A 17335-nucleotide genomic window follows, 5' to 3' on the forward strand; every position below is an offset into this window, starting at 1 on the left:
TCTTTCTGAGTATGTAGGGTTATCTCTTCCTACCAATGTTGAATCTTTGCCCACCCTAGTGTATCAGGAGATAGGAGGATGGCTTCCATCTGTCTTGTTTTTGCCTCAACATGAGGAACAGTGGCTCATGCAGAAGAAAGAGATTGCCAAGGGTAGCCTGAGAAAAGCAAGATGGCCTTGGAGAATGGGGATTAAAACCGCCGCCACCCCACTATGGCCAGCCTGCTCTTTCCCCGGGTGATCCTATGCTTTCTTCTCTGCAGCCAGCATAGTCTCCTCTTAGCAGGGATGAGAGTGCAGAGGTTGTGGAGAAAGGTAAACAGGCCCTTTAATGCCTTCCCTGGCACAAAGCCCACATCTCACGGATGCTGTAGCTAATCCATCCCTTCAGCTCTGGTAGCAACTGCTGTTTCAAGGTGGGAACCATCCAGTAACTACAAGTGTTACTGGGCTGGAAGCAATGACCTTGTTCTCTTTCCTGGAACATGGTGCTGATGCCACACTGGGGAACAGTGCCCAGAAGAGCCACAGATGGCTCCTGAGCCATTATTACCCAAGCCACTTTCCTTCACAAATCTGGAATAATGCAAGAAACATGTGGGTCTTTCCCCCAAACTTTGTAGTTTCTGTCCTGGCATGGTGTTGATTCCACGGGCAAGAGACATACGACTGGCCACTACCCAGCCACATAGGAGCCTGTCACAGAAAAGTTGCACTCATATGGCTAGGGTTGCATTCAAGGGTCCCCACAGTGTGAACAGTACAAGAGCCAGATTGAATTAAGGATTCAGAATTTAATTGTTCTTTTGCTATACTGAATTTACCATTTGATTCAGCCTCACTGAAACACTGTTAGATCCTAGTAGAAGCTAGATTTAAATGATAAAGTAATAATGCATGTCTATTACTAAGGAAATCGCTCTGTTTTACTATAGTTAAAAACTATTAATTTGGGATATTATAATAATTTGATTCCCAGGAAAAAAAGTTACTATTTCCCTGTCTCACTCTCATTGTCAGGTTAGTTTGAATTTTAGCACAGTGACAACATACCAGGCAAAATGCAAGTGGAGGGACTATTTGTACATGTCTTCCCCCCCTCCCCCCAGAACAGTTATATAAGCTCATGCAAAAGCCTGGCGCAGACTTGTATTTGCAACTTGAGTTGTGTATTGAGTAGACCAATCTTAACAGGATGTTTTTGATTACAAAGCTGAGGGATAACATGTACTTGCAGAGTTACAAAGGAACCAAAGCTAAGAGCAACAGTTAACATCAGAACAGGCTAGGTCTATTTTTAAAATGTAGAGCTGGTTCATTTAAAAGCCTTAACTATTTCCACTTTCACCATTCCAGTCACCTAAACCCCCCTTAGAAATATGCAGATATTTTCTTCCCTCAACCTGTGCCACTTCACACTCTGTTTAGTTTTCTGCGCTGAGGGGCCACAATTACCCACTGGTATTTCAAACCCCTCTCCCACTCATTTTCTTTCCCTGAAAAGAAAATGGGCTCTGTTAGATCCCAGTTAAAGTGGAGGGAAGTGAAACGAAACTACCTAGATGCAACATAATAAAAACATTCATTTTCCACCACAATCGCTACTTCATATTGATGTTGCAGTCAAATTCAGGCAATGATAACTTGTATTTTTTATTTAAATTCATACTCCAGGCAGATGCAAGTTGAAGCAAAACAGATGTTTGAATGAAAGAGAAAAACAGAAGTTCTTCAAAAACATTTCAAACGTTTCCCACAGAGGGGTCCTTGAAATATAGTAACCAGATTGCCACAAAATATAGTAATCTGATTACTTTTAATTTTGGCAGCTGCTCCTCTCCTGACCAGGACAAAACAAAACACCGTCAGGATTCTACTGGGGGGGGGGGGAGGAGTCTCTCACTGACCAGTTCTCCTAGTGTTTTCTCCTACTTTTGTATTTTGAAGAAGTCTTTGGGGTGAAAGAGAAAGGCAGCCCGAATGTACATTTCCATCCTGATGCAATGGGGAAAGCTGCATTGGAAAGCAGTGTAAACTCCACCATCCATGTTAGAGAATACACCTTGCAATGTTGGTTCATTCAAAGGTTTGAGACAAATGCAGGGACAGAAATTTCTTCTCATTTAGCCAGGCAAGAAGGAAATGATTCTCATAGGTCAATTTTAAAGACACAGAACCACATGGGTTCAGTCCACTGGATAAAAATGTATTCAAGACACTGACAGAATGTACTCACGTCTAATTTTAAGAATTGAGTGACTTAGCAAAAGTGATTTTAAAGTCACAGCTTGTGAATTCCAGAGCCTAGTATTATATTTTGGAAGATCAACTTCAATACTAATGGTTTTAATATGTAATTTTTAAAGCCTGGGCATTTATAACAATTCAGTCTTACTGCTGGTGTTAGCCAAATGATTTGATTGACTATAAGCACACTGGAATCGCCATTTATTAAGAAGATAACAACTTTGGAGGAAATATGAACTACAATTAAAATCATCTATAGATTTTTATACTTAAGCTTTAAATATGTGCTGATAGGGATGAATGTTCCCATTCTGTTCAGCTTGGCTGGATTTAAGTGGCTTGTTTCTAAATGTTTCATGGAATTAATGAGTTAGAGTTTGTAATGCAAAACATTTGGTCTGGCCAAGGCCAAAGTCTACACTTGGAAGATTAAAAGTGTGACCTTTTCCAAAGCCTTGCTTAGCAACTAAAGTTGAACCTGTGCCATAACCAAGTGTGGATTCTTAAAATCATTTAGCACAGATTAATTTTTTCCTTAACATGCCTTTGGTAAAACAGTGGTCTTCAATCTCTCCCAACCCAAGGCCCATCTTTAATACCCCATGGCAGCACTGAGCTGCAATATAATGACAGAAAGTCACATGACAACAGTATGATAGGAAGAGGAGCCAAAAGTTACGGCTTCATCAGTGGGAGCTTCATGCAGGAAGTACATAAGCAGTATAGGAGGTCTGACTGAAGGAATAGGGGTTGGCTTATCCAAAGGAAGAAAGAGAAGGGAAGAGACTGTTTTGGCCTGGTTCTGTCTACATTGAAGAGGAATCCACCACTGAGTGACCTCATCTCCCTATGCTGCTCATCCTCTTAATATGGCTCCTCTGTTCTCTCTTCACGTGCACTGATAGCATGCCTTTAAAAAAATCAGTAAAAATAAAGAGCATCTCTGTAGTGGGCTGCATCTCAGCAAATGGGGCTCTGTGACCCACTTAAGTGTCCCAAACTATGGGCTGAAAACCAATGATCTAAAGCATGGCAGTGGGGTAGACATTTTATTGAGGTGTACTAAAGCCTCCTGACTTGTGTAATGAAAAATCCAAGACTGGGTAAAAATCAACATCTAGCCTTTGGGGAAAGGCAACTGGAGCATTTCCAGTTATACTTGTGCAAGTCTACTTGATAACATGGGAACACTTTCTGTAGCTCCCAGTGGAACCCCAAGAACTAGTTAGTTTAACTCAATCGCTGTACAGAGTTCAGAATAAGGAGAGTCTGTTGAGGTAAAGTTAATACAAGTAGCATTATTACTGGGATAATACTATTATTGGAGAGCTTTGTTTAATTAATGACTAGTTCCTTTAAGGAAGAAGCCTGCACTGAAAGACTCTGGCACTTGATGGACCGGAAAAGCGGGACACTGCTTAGAATAAAGTCATATAATTACCAGTTGCTTAACTGAATCCAGACATTATCCACTTTAAGTCTCTGTTCTGGATTATGTCTATGAATTTTATCTTACAAATCTTGTTGTATTGTTCATATTTTGGAGGAGTTTTACTCCAACAAATACATCAGTTTGGAAGATGTGTTCCTAATTCAGGCTTAGAGAACTCATATGAGCACAGGTTATACCATTACCACATTTCCAGCCAGTTCTTTTGCACATAATGTTTCTTCTTAGAACCTGTGAAGGGCCTGGGTAGATCCAAGATAGAATCATAGAATCACAGAGTTGGAAGGGACCTCCAAGGTCACCTAGTCCAACTCCCTGCATAATGCAGGAACTCACAACTACCTCCCCACCCACAGGGACCCCAATTTCATGCCCAAGTGATCCCCCCCCAGGCAAGAATCTCCGGAATCCAGCTTGACCTGGAGGAAATTCACCTACTATCCTACAGTAGCTATCAGCAATTCCCTAGGTATGCAAGGAAGGGCCACAAGAGACAAACACTGGAATATACCTTCATGCCCACCCACTCACAATCTGCTTAAGTTCATAAAATCAACATTTCTGTCAGATGACTATCTAGCCTCTGCTTAAAAACTTCCAAAGAATGAGAAACCACCTCCTGAAAAAGCCTTTTCCACTGAGGAACTGCTCTGTCAGGAACTTCTTATGGATGTTTAGCTGAAAATTCTTTTGAATCAATTTCAACCCACTGGTTCTGGTCTGCCCCTCTGGGGCAACAGAAACAACTCTGCTCCATCTTCAATATGGCAGCCCTTCAAGTATTTGAAGATGGTTATCATATCATGTCTTAGTCTCTTCAGGCTAAATAGACCAAGCTCCCTCAACATTTCCTCATACAACTAGATCTCCAAATCCCTAACAATTTTTGTTGCCTGCCTCTGGACATGCTCCAGTTTCTCTACATCTTTCTTCAGTTGTGGAGACCAAAACTGAACACAGTACTTCAATTGTCTGATCTGGACACTAAAATTCTTTTTAATACGGCCCCAAATCTTGTTTGTCTTTTTAGCTACTAATTCACAGCTGACTCATATTCAGTGTGTGGTCTACTAAGACCCCTAGATCCCTTTCACATGTACTACTGCCAAGACAAGTCTCACCCATTCTATAGTCATGCATTTGATTTTTCCTACCTAAATGTAGAACTTTACATTTATCACTATTGAAATTCACTTTAGCCCAGTTTCTAGCCTGTCAAGATCATCTTGTATTCTGATTGCGTCTTCTAGTGTGTTTGCTACCCATCCCAGTTTAGTGTTATTTGCAAATTTAATAAGCACCCCCTCTATTCCTTTATCCAATCCAAATCATGTATAAATATGTTGAACAACGCAAGGCCCAGGACAGATCCCTGAGGCAGTCCACTTGTCACTCCTCTTCAAGAAGATGACAAACCATTTACAAGCACCCTTTGGTGCCATCTGTCAACCAGTTCTCAATCCCCTTAACAGTAATAGGATCCATATTGGATTTTACCAACTTGTCAATAAGAATATCATGCAGAACCTTATCAAAAGCCTTACTGAAATCAAGGTAAACTCTGTCCACAGCATTCCCCTGTTCTAGCAAGGTAGTAACTTTCTCAAAAAAAGAGAAAAGGTTAGTTTGACATTATTTGTTCTTGGGAAAGCCATGCTGACTCTTAGTAATTCAGCCAACCATTCTTGCTGCTTAAGGACCAACTGTCCGATGACATGAAACTGACATAAAGCTGATGGGTCAGTAGTTACCTGGATCCTCCTTTTTCCCCTTTTTGCAGATGGGGACAACATTTGCCTGCCTCCGATCTTGATGTATGGGTCAGTATCAATCTACCACAGAGATGGTAGGAAAGCCTTATTACAACCATTAAGGCTACAATTACATGTGATTTAAGAGAAAAAACAGGGTAGGGACTGAGTGAGCAATTTCTTTTGACCCTAAAAAGCAAAGAGCAAAACATGATCAAGCATAACTTCAAATAACATCCAATTAGAGGATGTTGCCGGTTAACATTAGCTGCTGCTCATCAGTTATAATGAAGATATAAACTCCTGTTTTTATAAGGTCAAACAATTTAATTAGCAGGTAACTTCTTCAACCCCTGGTCTGAGTCAGTTTGTGGCACACTATCAGTTGGAGGTCCTATGGCATAAAGGGCCAGTGGTTGGACTAATGCTGCAGTCCAGCATTTTAGTGCTGTACCACGTTTCCTGTCGTAGCTCCTCCCAGCAAGCCACAAAACCAATTTCTTAAGCTCTTCCTACATCCAAGGAATCTGAACTGGAAGAGGTAATTATGGTTTGCTACTATTGTGTGAACAGAAAGATATTTTGCCTCACAAAGATGGCAATTTCCATTCTTTCCTTCTCCCTGCTGCAGTATATCTAACACTGTACTTTGGGTTTACTGGATCCTGTACGAAAATGCCTGGCCCTTTGTCAACTCAGCATATCCACTTTTAGTTTACAGTGTTGTGCAAAACTACTTGCCTGTTAACCCAAAACACTAGCCTTTCTGCTTTGTACTTTTGCCACATCAGAGGTATCTGCTAGAGCAGTGGTCCCCAACCTGCGGGCCACAGCCCGGTGCCGGGCCGCGAAGTCCATGGCGCCGGGCCGTGGCTCCTTCTCCCCGCCCCCCCCCCGCAGTAAAAAACTTCCCAGGCCGCAAGCTTGCGGCCCGGGAAGCTTCTTACTGCGGGAGGGCGGGGAGAGGGAATCAGGGCCGGGCCACGCCCGCGCGTGGCCCTGCCGGTCCCCAGCCTCATAAAGGTTGGGGACCACTGAGAGCAGTGGTCCCCAACCTTTTTATCACCGGGGACGACTCAACGCCGGGGACCACTCGACGCCTTTTACTGAGGCCCGGTGTGTGTGTGTGGGGGGGGGGGGTAGTTTACTCCTCTACTCTCAACCACTGCCTTAACGCTCTCTGATCACTATGGTAATGTTTAAACATCCCTTCAAAATAAGATACAGACACGCCACTCATGACAATGACAAATCAATGGGAACCCTGAGCTCGTTTCTCTGCAACGAGATAGTCCCATCTGGGAGTGATGGGAGACAATGAAACCCGAAGTGTGTTGTAAAGGGCCGGGGGGGGGGGATGAAGTAAAGGGCCGGGGGGGGGAAGGCGTCCTTTGGGGCCCACCTCCAATTAGTCGAAGGACCACATGTGGTCCATGGCCCACAGGTTGGGGATCGCTATGCTAGAGAATCTGGGTATTTGAACAAGGATTTTCAAGCACCTTCCATGATGTCCTCCCAACTTACCCAGGACATCAGCTGGGATTATTAACCTTCGACAATGCCACATACAAACCAAGAACACACCTTGGAAGACTGATTCTTAAACAAGGGTCTAAGAGGGTGTTCCAGGGGGACAGCAGTTGAGAAACATGTTGTCAGGTAATAAAACTATTTCTTTCTTGTTCTCCCTGTCTTCCACCAGCCACTTTTCTAAGCAATTTCATTGGAGGAAAAAAAGCTCATCTTGATGAATTTCTGCTTATTGATCAATTATTAAAGATAGCAAAAACCTCACAGATAATAAACGAGAGGTCTTAAATAATCTTAAATCAGAGATGACAAAGGGCAGCCATAACAACTTTGAAGATAAAGTGGAAGTGATGGCCAATTTGTCTTCAGAGTTATGTGCACAAATAATTTTTTTTCTTCAATCGATAAGCCTGGTTGGGGAGCATGAAAATTAGTAAAACAAAGCAAGGATCCTTATGTTGCTAAAGTCTGAGAACTGCTGCCCTATAACAAGCCTAGCATTTCCCCATATACACTAGTCAGGGAGGCCTATGTCCAACTATTTTTGACCAACCTTGCATTGGTTGAGACTCTGGGATGGAACTCACATGCTTCAATCTCTTGTTAATCCCCCCCCCCCAAAAAAAAACCCTCAGGCTCCTTGCACAATGAAAACAACGTATATGAGAGGAAAGGGCAGAGGAGCATGCAACTACAGCAGCAAAAGAGACAGCTGTAATGGACCATGATTAGGAGAGCATAAAAACAGGCTTCTGGTAAAATAAACTATGGACAACTGTTAATGTGTCCTGACTGGAATACCACCTTAGTTAAACATGATTTCAAAACAAAAATTCACAGCATCTAATAAAAACTGAAAGAGGGTTCTGAAAAAATTTAAATTATTTTTTCTGAAGGAGGTCCAAGAAAAAAAATCCTGTCAGCGACTCTGAGCCTGCAGCTTCAGGGAGCCATTTCTGTTAACTGTGCACACCTCCACAGCGGGTAATATAAGCTGTTTTCCACAAAACATCACCCCCCTTTGTTTTGTTAAGCATCCTACCACATGAAGAGATCCGGAGAACTCTTAAACTTGCACGTGGCTCTGTGTCATTTTAGCTCGTCTTAATAAAAAGGAATTTTGTTGATTTTGTTCACAAACACTTGTCTTTTCTATTTTTTCTTACTGTTCTTTATGTAGAATGAACTTCTCAGTGTTCCGGGGGGGGGGGGATTATGCTCCTGACCTGAAATGCTATTAGAAATGTATCTGACAGAAAGAAAATATTTAGTATAATTGATTAAACCTTTTATCCTCCCCCATCCTCCACTGCTCTCAGGGCAATGTATATCAAGCTGGATCCCAGGAAACAGTTCTGCTTGCGCAAGAGTTCTTGTACAAGCAGAAACACAAGAAATTAATGGCAAGGAGCCCTTGTGCCACGTCAACTTAACTGTATCCTGTCTTGCCTTTCTGCTTGCGCAAGACACAGTGCTAGGCATATTTCAGCACCAATCCTACCACCACCACTCGATAATAGACTTCTGCTATTAAATCACACTGCACCTCCAAACTGGACTGTAAGGGCAGCATCGAATAGCCTTTTTATTTTTGTACACAGCAACTATGATCAGAATAAATGCTTGATCTTACAGGAGCTCTTGCATAGTGTCTTGCAGAAACAGAGCTAAGTAAATAAGATTTCTCCTCCACTATCATAGGCCAAAACCAAGCCCGTTGTCCTTGTCCTTCCCCATATTATCCTCACAGCCACCATAAGAGGTAGGTTAGGCAAAGAGGGAATGCTTATAAGTGTATGTAGAAACAAATCCAAGCTCCTGTTGTGTGCTAAAAGGAACCAAAAATCAAGCACATAAAATATCTCTTTAATGAGATTTGTATAACTCTTGATTAGTCTAGAAATTATTGTTACAGACCCATTGTATTGGGATTGCACTGAAAAGCTTGTTAGTAGAAAAGAGCAGCTGGTTATGGAAGCAGACTTAAGATTTGGAATTTCTGATACAATCTTTAAAAGATGCTAGGACACAGTTAGCACATTTCCACAGGTAGGTCGGACAGGCCAACAGACATAGAGTAGGGGTTATTGTAATTTAAATAACAGGAACATAGAGCCTGAGAATTTCCAGAAGATCCCTGCTGGCTAGGAGGGAGGAGCTGTAGATAGCAGGACAAAAAAGAGCAATCAAGGAAACCAGTAGAATACCGTGTTTGTTTGGCAAATAACGATTAACATTTTTAGCTTGGTACATAACACATATTGATTCAATCCATACACTTATTATTATTGCTTTAGGATGCTTAGGGCTGATCCTGCGTAGAGCAGGGGGTTGGACTTGATGGCCTGTATGGCCCCTTCCAACTCTATGATTCTATGATTCTATTATTATTATTATTGATAATGATAATAATAATAATTCAATTTACATCCCGTCACCCATGGCAAGCTGTCTCATGGCGGGTTATATAATAAGCCCACATAAAATACAAACCCCAGTAAAAACCCATTAAAACTATCATCCCATACAGTTTACAATTCATGGTGCTAACAGACATTCATGGTGGTAGCAGTGGAATAGGCTGCCTAAGGAGGTGGTGAGCTCCCCCTCACTGGCAGTCTTCAAGCAAAGGTTGGATACACACTTTTCTTGGATGCTTTAGGATGCTTAGGGCTGATCCTGCGTTGAGCAGGGGGTTGGACTAGATGGCCTGTAACTCTATGATTCTATGATTCTACCCTCTCTCCCCAACCAGTGCGGCTACTTGGGATGCAAACTCCCAATGCAAACAACACTGACTCCCCTCTTTGACAAGCATGTACCCAGTGAAAAACCTTTTCAGACCAGAGTTTTCGTAATTGTGAAAAGGAGATTTCAGCTAGCTCATGGACATATTCAAGACATCTTGAAAACTCTAACTTACAGTTCTGTGCCAGAATTTCACAAATGGCAATACAAAAATTTAGTGCCAGTTCTTATCCTGTGCTCAAGCAAATTAGTCACATTTTAAGAATAAATTCAGAATGCAGATTATTAGCCGGCATTGATAATTCATGAACTGTATTATGGATCGGATCCTAATGGTGAGTCACAGAATGCAGTATCTTCAGACTCTGAATGCCAAATGCAGAAAGCTGGGATAGGGGAATGGGAAAGATCCATGGGTGTCTTCTCTTAGTCTGAGTTTATTTGTAATAATCTCCATGTCACATCCACAGAACTTTGTGCCTAACTCAATGTGGAAAAGATAGGCTAGAAAAGAAGTTCCTGTCCTAGAGCATTACATCCAGACAGCTAGAAAATATCAAGCATATTGAGGCTTTGTGAATATGCTGGTTTATAGCTCTGTGTTCTTCTGCTAACTGAACTGGCTTATTCTTTCAGCAGAACAAACTGTTCCACACTGAGGCAGAAGCAGGCAGTGTCTGAACAAAAGAACCCCCCCCCCACAGACATACACACACTTCTAACTGTATTCTGCTACAGACCCAGTGCATTTCCAATGCCAAGATACAAAAGGTCACAGGAGGCTAAGTCAAGCAATGGGTGCAGCTCCTGTATACATCACAGCCATCTAGGGAAGCAAGTGGTAGGGAACAGATGAAGACCCCCAAATTTTCAGGATAGCCACCAAAAGACAATAGTGAAAGGACTGCATGTAGACCTTAAACCAGTGGTCCCCAACCTGCGGGCCGCGGCCCGGCGCCGGGCCGCAAAGGCCATGGCGCCGGGCCGCGGCTCCCTCTCCCCGCCCCCCCCCGCAGTAAAAAACTTCCCAGGCCGCAAGCTTGCGGCCCGGGAAGCTACTTACTGCGGGAGGGCGGGCAGGGAATCAGGGCCGGGCCGCGCCCGTGCAGGCCGCGCCCGCTCGGCTCGATCCGCGGGCGCGGCCCGCGGGTGCGGCCCGAGCCGTGGGTGGGGCCCGCGGGCGCGGCCGGGCGCGGCTCGTGGGTGCGGCCCGCGGGCGCGGCCGGGTGCGGCTCGCGGGCGCGGCCCGATCCGCGGGCGCGGCCCGGGCGCGGCTCGCGGGCGCGGCCCGAAGCATGGGCGTGGCCCACGCGGGCGCGGTCCCTGCGGGCGCGACCCGATGCCCTGCCGGTCCCCAGCCTAATAAAGGTTGGGGACCACTGCCTTAAACCACCACTTGTTGGGTGAGCATAAATCTGCTTTCCATCTCTACAGGAAGGAAGCAGGGTACTGATTCAGGCCTTGGGGGCAAAATGGTCAGACCGTGGCACTCTAGTAAATTGTAATAGTAAATTGTGCACCCCTATCCCAAAGATCAGATCTAGGGCGTGGCCTGCGTGGTGTAGGGGACCAGTAACAAGTTGAGACTCAGCATTGCCATGGCAGACACCAGATCTGAAGTCTGCAAGGACCTGGTCTTCTTTGCATGGATGTCGAAGTTCCTCAAAACTATCAGCCTGGGGAACTCCAAGGCCCACTCAGCCATCAGCTCCAGGAGGTTTGTCAGGGCATCTGCTAGTGCGTTAGGTGGCCGGTACACCAGACAGATCTCGAAATTCTCCACTATGGGTCCCACACCAGCCCCACATATTCAGTGCCCAGGATTGTTGCAGTGAGGAGTGCCCTGAAGGAGAAAGACTCTCAAATCAGTATTGCAACCTCTACCTCCCGGTGTTTTGTCTGGGAATAGTGGAGGAATGAGAAATGGGTAGAGCCAACTCTTTCAGGGCAACTGTTTTGCCCTCTTGCCCACAGATCTCAGTCATGCATGCCAGGTCCACATTTTAGTCCAAAAAAAAACCCTCTGTAGAGTGGCAATCTTATTCACAATGCTGTGAAGATATTAAACATATACAAGAGTGAAGCAATGCCAAGCAGTATTAATATCATGATCAATAAATACCTGTAGATCTTTAATGTTCTCTTCACATATTATTTAACTTCTCCTTCTCTTTCCTTGTAGGCATCCTATAACTTAGGCTTCCTGGCAGATGCAGTCCTCTGGAATCAGACCTGTGAGAAGTAAAAACATTCATTACTACTAATGCCTAGAAATTAATTACAACCAATTCAAGTTCTTTAAGGATAAGACTGGCCTTAAGTGAGTCAGACCAGGGACAATCTAATTCAACATGAGTACAATTTTAACGACTTTCATAAAACTGAAATTGGTGTTTTAAATGTGAAGGCAGAGGAGAAAAAAGTTCAGGGCAGAATATTAAGGTCTCATCTAGCAAGTACCCTGTGTAGAATACTCGGCAGGTATGCAGATTTAAAATGGTGCTGGAATCAGGTTGTATTAGTGGTCTTCTGGGAAAATGTGTGTGTGGGGTGTGTGTGGAAAAATTGAAAATACGCAACAAAAAGCTGCTCTAAACAACATTAACATCCAACCAGATGAAGAGTTCTGGAGAACCTGAAAGCTTGCATACTGTTTTGTGCTATACATGCTGGTCCTAATAAAAGTTTTCATAGAACTGGATTATGCCTTGGATCAATGCAGCTACCTTCAGCCATTTTCTGCTAATGAAATACTAAGGAGGAGACAGCATATGGTACCGCTTCTCTGCCAACAGATACAGATTTCAGCATTAGTATAAGACCCTGCAGGTGTGAAAGAAAATGTATATATGCAAAACCTCTCTGCAGACAGAACACCTGCTCATCAGGGAGACATGTTCTAGTCCAAGAAAGGAAGCTCCTGTCTTTCTCAGCTTCTGTCTTCCCTTCCTCCTTACCCATCCAGAACCAGCTCTCTTTGGACCAGAGCAGAATCTCTGACTGAGCTTTCATCACTATTGACTATTTATCAGTAGAGCAAGCTTTGGGACGCCACAAGGAAAATATGAATGCAATTGTTTGTTTGAGAGAAAAGGGAGAAGCAACAGTATTTCATTTCTCAATAAGGAAGAAAACAACTTCCCGTCAGTCTTCAGGTACTGCTGGTAAACATTTCCCTAGTTTAACTTCCCATTTTAATAATTTGGTGAAAAATATAAGAATCGGCAGGTAAACTAAAAGAGGATGCATTTTAGGTTAGCCTTTTCTTCCTGCAGGAGTTGGACAAATGCCTTGAGCTCAAGAGAAACTGTGACACACACACACCAGTCCTCAGTACTGGCAATCAGATGTGGTTATTCACTATTATGGCTAATGATCATTTGACAAATCTTTTTGATCTTTTATTTTTAAGGGAAAGTAGAAAAACATAAAGAGTAAAACGAATAAGCACTGCTCACTGAAATTCAAGTCACCAGAAGCAATGTCGTTATCTAGCTAGAAGTCCCAAATACCACACGCATCAGCTAGCCAGGAAGTAGTTTAAAGAAGCTGTCACAACCAAACGGATACCATTATAACCCATAGCTATATTTAAATCTGGAACTTGACTTTGCACTCTGCCTCCTCTCTTCCTTCAAATCTGTCTTTTAAATCTCCTTTAAGTCTGTCTACTCAGAACCCAGACCCAGTTAAACCAGCTTCTTTGTTGAAAAGCCCATCAACCAATTTAACAAACAGGTCCCTGTAGAGAAATGCATGCAACCCTCTCCCCAGTACAAAATACACAGGTCACACAACAAAACTTCAAGATACTGCAATTTCACTTCCTTTAAACGGAATTAATGATTCTTGCCGCTGGAGAGCGATTCATCCCTGCTTCCTGAGGAGTTAAATTACAATCTCTGATACAATTACTATGCCTCAAAAAACGACAGCACCAGGAGCTAGACTAAAGGGGAGGGGGAGATAGAGTCTGTCTTTCTCACCCGTTTAATGTGAAAGTCACAGTTCTGAAGAGGTGCAAAAATGTTTGCAAGGATTTTAAAAATGACACTATTTTTCTCTCTTTTGTTCTCAGCCGATTTGCCTGGACAGTTGCTGCTTTGGATAGGGAGCATATTCCTACTGCCTTGCCATATTGCACTTGCAATTTCATTCTCCCAAGGTTGTTTTTTTTTGTGTGTGCCCCCATCCAATTATAACTGCCCACAGACCATCAAATTGCTTTACAGAGTACAGGGCATCTAGTCTAAGAACACCCCCTATCCACATTCTGCCTCAATTTGCCTGTTGAACTGGAGCAGTGATCCAGGTGTGTCAGTTCCGGATAGGCTTACCAACTTCAGAATGGGATATTCCAGGAGATTTGTGGGTAGAGTCTGGGGAGGGGAGCGAGCTCAGCAAGAATGTGATGTCATGGCATCCACCCTCCAAACCTGCTACTTGGACTATAGAAACAGCTCTCAAGTAGAATGAACAGTAAAAAAAAAAAAAAGCAACTCTAAAATCCTACCAATAAGGAATATATAACAGCTCACAAAACTCAGCCCAAGCAAGAACAGGATAAAATGAAATGCTCTGTGCAGCAATACACACACTCCAGGCCCTGCAAAACATATTCTCTGGAAGACAAAGAATGAGAGGGATGATAACACCCTCCTAGGGCAGAAAACTCACAAATCCGGGGGCCAAAGCTGAAAAAGCCCTGCCTCACAGGCCTTCCATTCGATCATAGCACAACTGCAAAGATGAGCAAAGCAAGCGAATTCTAAACTTCACACATCCCTAATAAAAGCCTTCATCTTTCACCCAAACCTTCCCCCACCAGGAATCCTTTCATAGCACTCTGCGTTCTTCCAAACACACACAGATTTAGGATTCACCATTTCAAAAATTGACATAATTGTAGGAACATCCAAAATCAAATTTTGTTTTGAAACTTTACAAGGGCCATTTTCCCAAATAGGGACCCAGAAAGGTCACTTTGCTAGACCTGCAGTGTATTTATTTTAAACCAGTTGTACTTGTGATACTGTTAAATCTAATTTCAAATTATCTAGGAAAATGTGGGATACTTAAGGCATCTCACAGGTGACAGGTCCCTTACAGGAACTGATCCAGTGTAAGAGAAAAGTGCAACTCGATAAATTCCAGTTCAAATTTCAACTCAGCACACTAGCATCCTAAACAGAGTTATACCATTCTAAATCTGTTGTAGTCAATGGGCTTAAATCGGCATAACTTTGTTTAGGATTGCACTGTAGATGGCTTTCATCAAGGCCTCTTTATCAGCACTATCTGCAACGTGTGGCTATTAATATTGTCCTACCTTACAAGGTTATTTAAAGGCTACTGGATATGTACCAAATGAATTTGTTACATAAATAGTAAGGTATTATTATTACTCTGACAAAATTACATTTCAGGATATTCACTAACTGCCAATGGGAGGCAGATGCTGAAGTTAGCCATAGGAAACTGGATAGTCTCTTACATTTTATTGCTTCTTTTCACAATCACAGCCTGTAGGGAATACCACTACAGAACACGCTTAAGGCTTAACAAATTCAGGCACAGAGAAACCTACAAATGAATTTCACATTGGATAACTAGCAGTTGCATGGGACCCCAGTTTAAAGGCCCTCCAAGAGCTGCTATTTGCTCTGCAGGGGAAACAAACGGGCATAACATGGCTTCCTGCCTATTTCTTCCAGCAGGGTACCTGTAGTTCGGGGAGGGGGAGCCCAGGTTGGAAAAATGGAACATGAGAATGGGTATTAAAATTTACTTCTGATATGACTGGCTGCTAGATTTCAACTGGAGCACATACAATTCTGGTCAAATGACAGAATGTGAATCTCTTATCTGCTCTGATTTCACCACAGAAATGGGATGCTAAGGGGCTGTCATCAAGCACAAGCTCTTTATTGAGAACTACTACTGTTGTTCCCCTTCTCTGTATAATGCTCTCTGCATTAAAATAACTTAATTCATCCGGGACCCTTGCACGGGACCCTCCTTTAGAAAGGGCACAGGTTCAGAAAGCAGCTTCCCATCCTCCCAAGCTACATGCTGCACAGCATGCAATGACAGCACACGTCTGTGGAAAGTGTCCTGGGAAAGCAGATACCTTTCCATCCTAGGCATGCCATGAAATACCAGATGTACAGTATGCTATATATGCTACCTTGCTGACCACATAGGCCAAATCATTCTGTTGGCCTAGTATGAACATCAAGGAACAGACCAGCAGCAGACTCAGTCTGCAAATAGCAACTGAGTCAACTGGACCTCTAGTCCAATGCTATCTTCTTTGATTTTCCTGCTCCGTGCAGGCTCTCTTATCTTTAAAAAACTCTCTTTAAAAAACTTTTCAAGGTATAACATAGGGCAGTGGTGCTCTGGATACTTGATGCTGGGGTGGCAACAGTGGGAAGGATTCTCGAGTTCAGGCTCTGCTGGTGGACCTCCTGATGGCACCTGTTTTTTGGCCACTGTGTGTCACAGAGTGTTGTAATGGATGGATCATTGGCCTGATCCAACAGGGCTTCTCTTGTGCATTCAGTGAATGGAATACTCATTTGTTTTTTGAAGCAGGGAGAAGCTACATGAAAGAGATGCAAAATGACCCTGGATCAAGCATTACGCACAATAAGCACATGCTTAGAGCACCAAGGAAAGGTGAGACCACAGAGTTTACCCCCCTAGCAATCATGCCCTTAACTCTTTCACTGCTACAGTACTTCTAGGCCCAATTCAAGGAGATGATACTTTATTATGTATTTATTACATTTTTATTCCACTATTCCCAAAATTCTCAGTGCAGATCATATTAGGTTAAAACATACAATATATATAAAAATACACACATGTATATTTAGAATTTAAATATGGAATAAAATGAAGTTAAAAGTGTATTAACACTAAAGAAGAGAAGGGGGCATATGATTTTCTAAAAGACTTAAGTGGATTTGAGTAAAGTAGAGAGGCTGGTGGACCTAGATGTTGTCTACAACAAGACCTCAACCATAGGTCTGGTGGAACAGCTCTACCTTACAAGCCCTGCAGAATGGTTTGAGGTGTCACAGCACTCTTACTAAACAGAAAATTTTACCAGACCCTAGCCCTGGTTGAGGGCAGTGTTATTAGTGCTCTTTGGGGGACAGATTGGGCGAGGCAGTCTCACAGATAAGATGGTCTCAAACCGTTTAGGGTTTTGAAGGTAAGGACTGATACCTTGAACCTGATTCTGACCTTTAAAACCCTATACACTGTTGGACTTACATACTTAAGATTTGCATACTCCAATAAGAACCTATCTGATAATTACAGTTATTGAGGTGGAGGGACAAGTGTCAGCCCATGGTGTCCTTAGCTGTAGTCCAAAAATGAAGAATCCCATCTTTGGGAGATTCATCTGTCCTCTACCACTGTATTCCATCGACAGGTAATTTTTTTTTAATCAGTGTTCCTTATTGTCCTCTCCTTACTGTTTGTTTAAACTACTGTTTTAATTGCTGTTCTACTGCTTTGTTTGTTTTTATTGATGGATAGCTTTTAAAGTTGACTTGTAATGTATTTTACTGTACTCCCAACATTGAGTCCCACA

At 42.9% G+C, this 17335-nt stretch overlaps 1 protein-coding gene across 3 annotated transcripts in view; it reads right to left on the reverse strand.

Moving 5' to 3' along the window:
* Window positions 1-17335, reverse strand: part of ZHX3 (zinc fingers and homeoboxes 3) — a 53211-nt gene that overhangs the window by 14805 nt on the left and 21071 nt on the right. For all 3 annotated transcript variants that reach the window (XM_077335431.1, XM_077335432.1, XM_077335433.1), the window contains exon 2: window positions 11849-11958. The gene's annotated coding sequence lies outside the window, so the exon portion shown is untranslated. The remainder of the gene's footprint in view (window positions 1-11848; window positions 11959-17335) is intronic.

This window comes from Paroedura picta, chromosome 4 (genome assembly GCF_049243985.1).
Source record: "Paroedura picta isolate Pp20150507F chromosome 4, Ppicta_v3.0, whole genome shotgun sequence".
NCBI lineage: Eukaryota > Metazoa > Chordata > Lepidosauria > Squamata > Gekkonidae > Paroedura > Paroedura picta.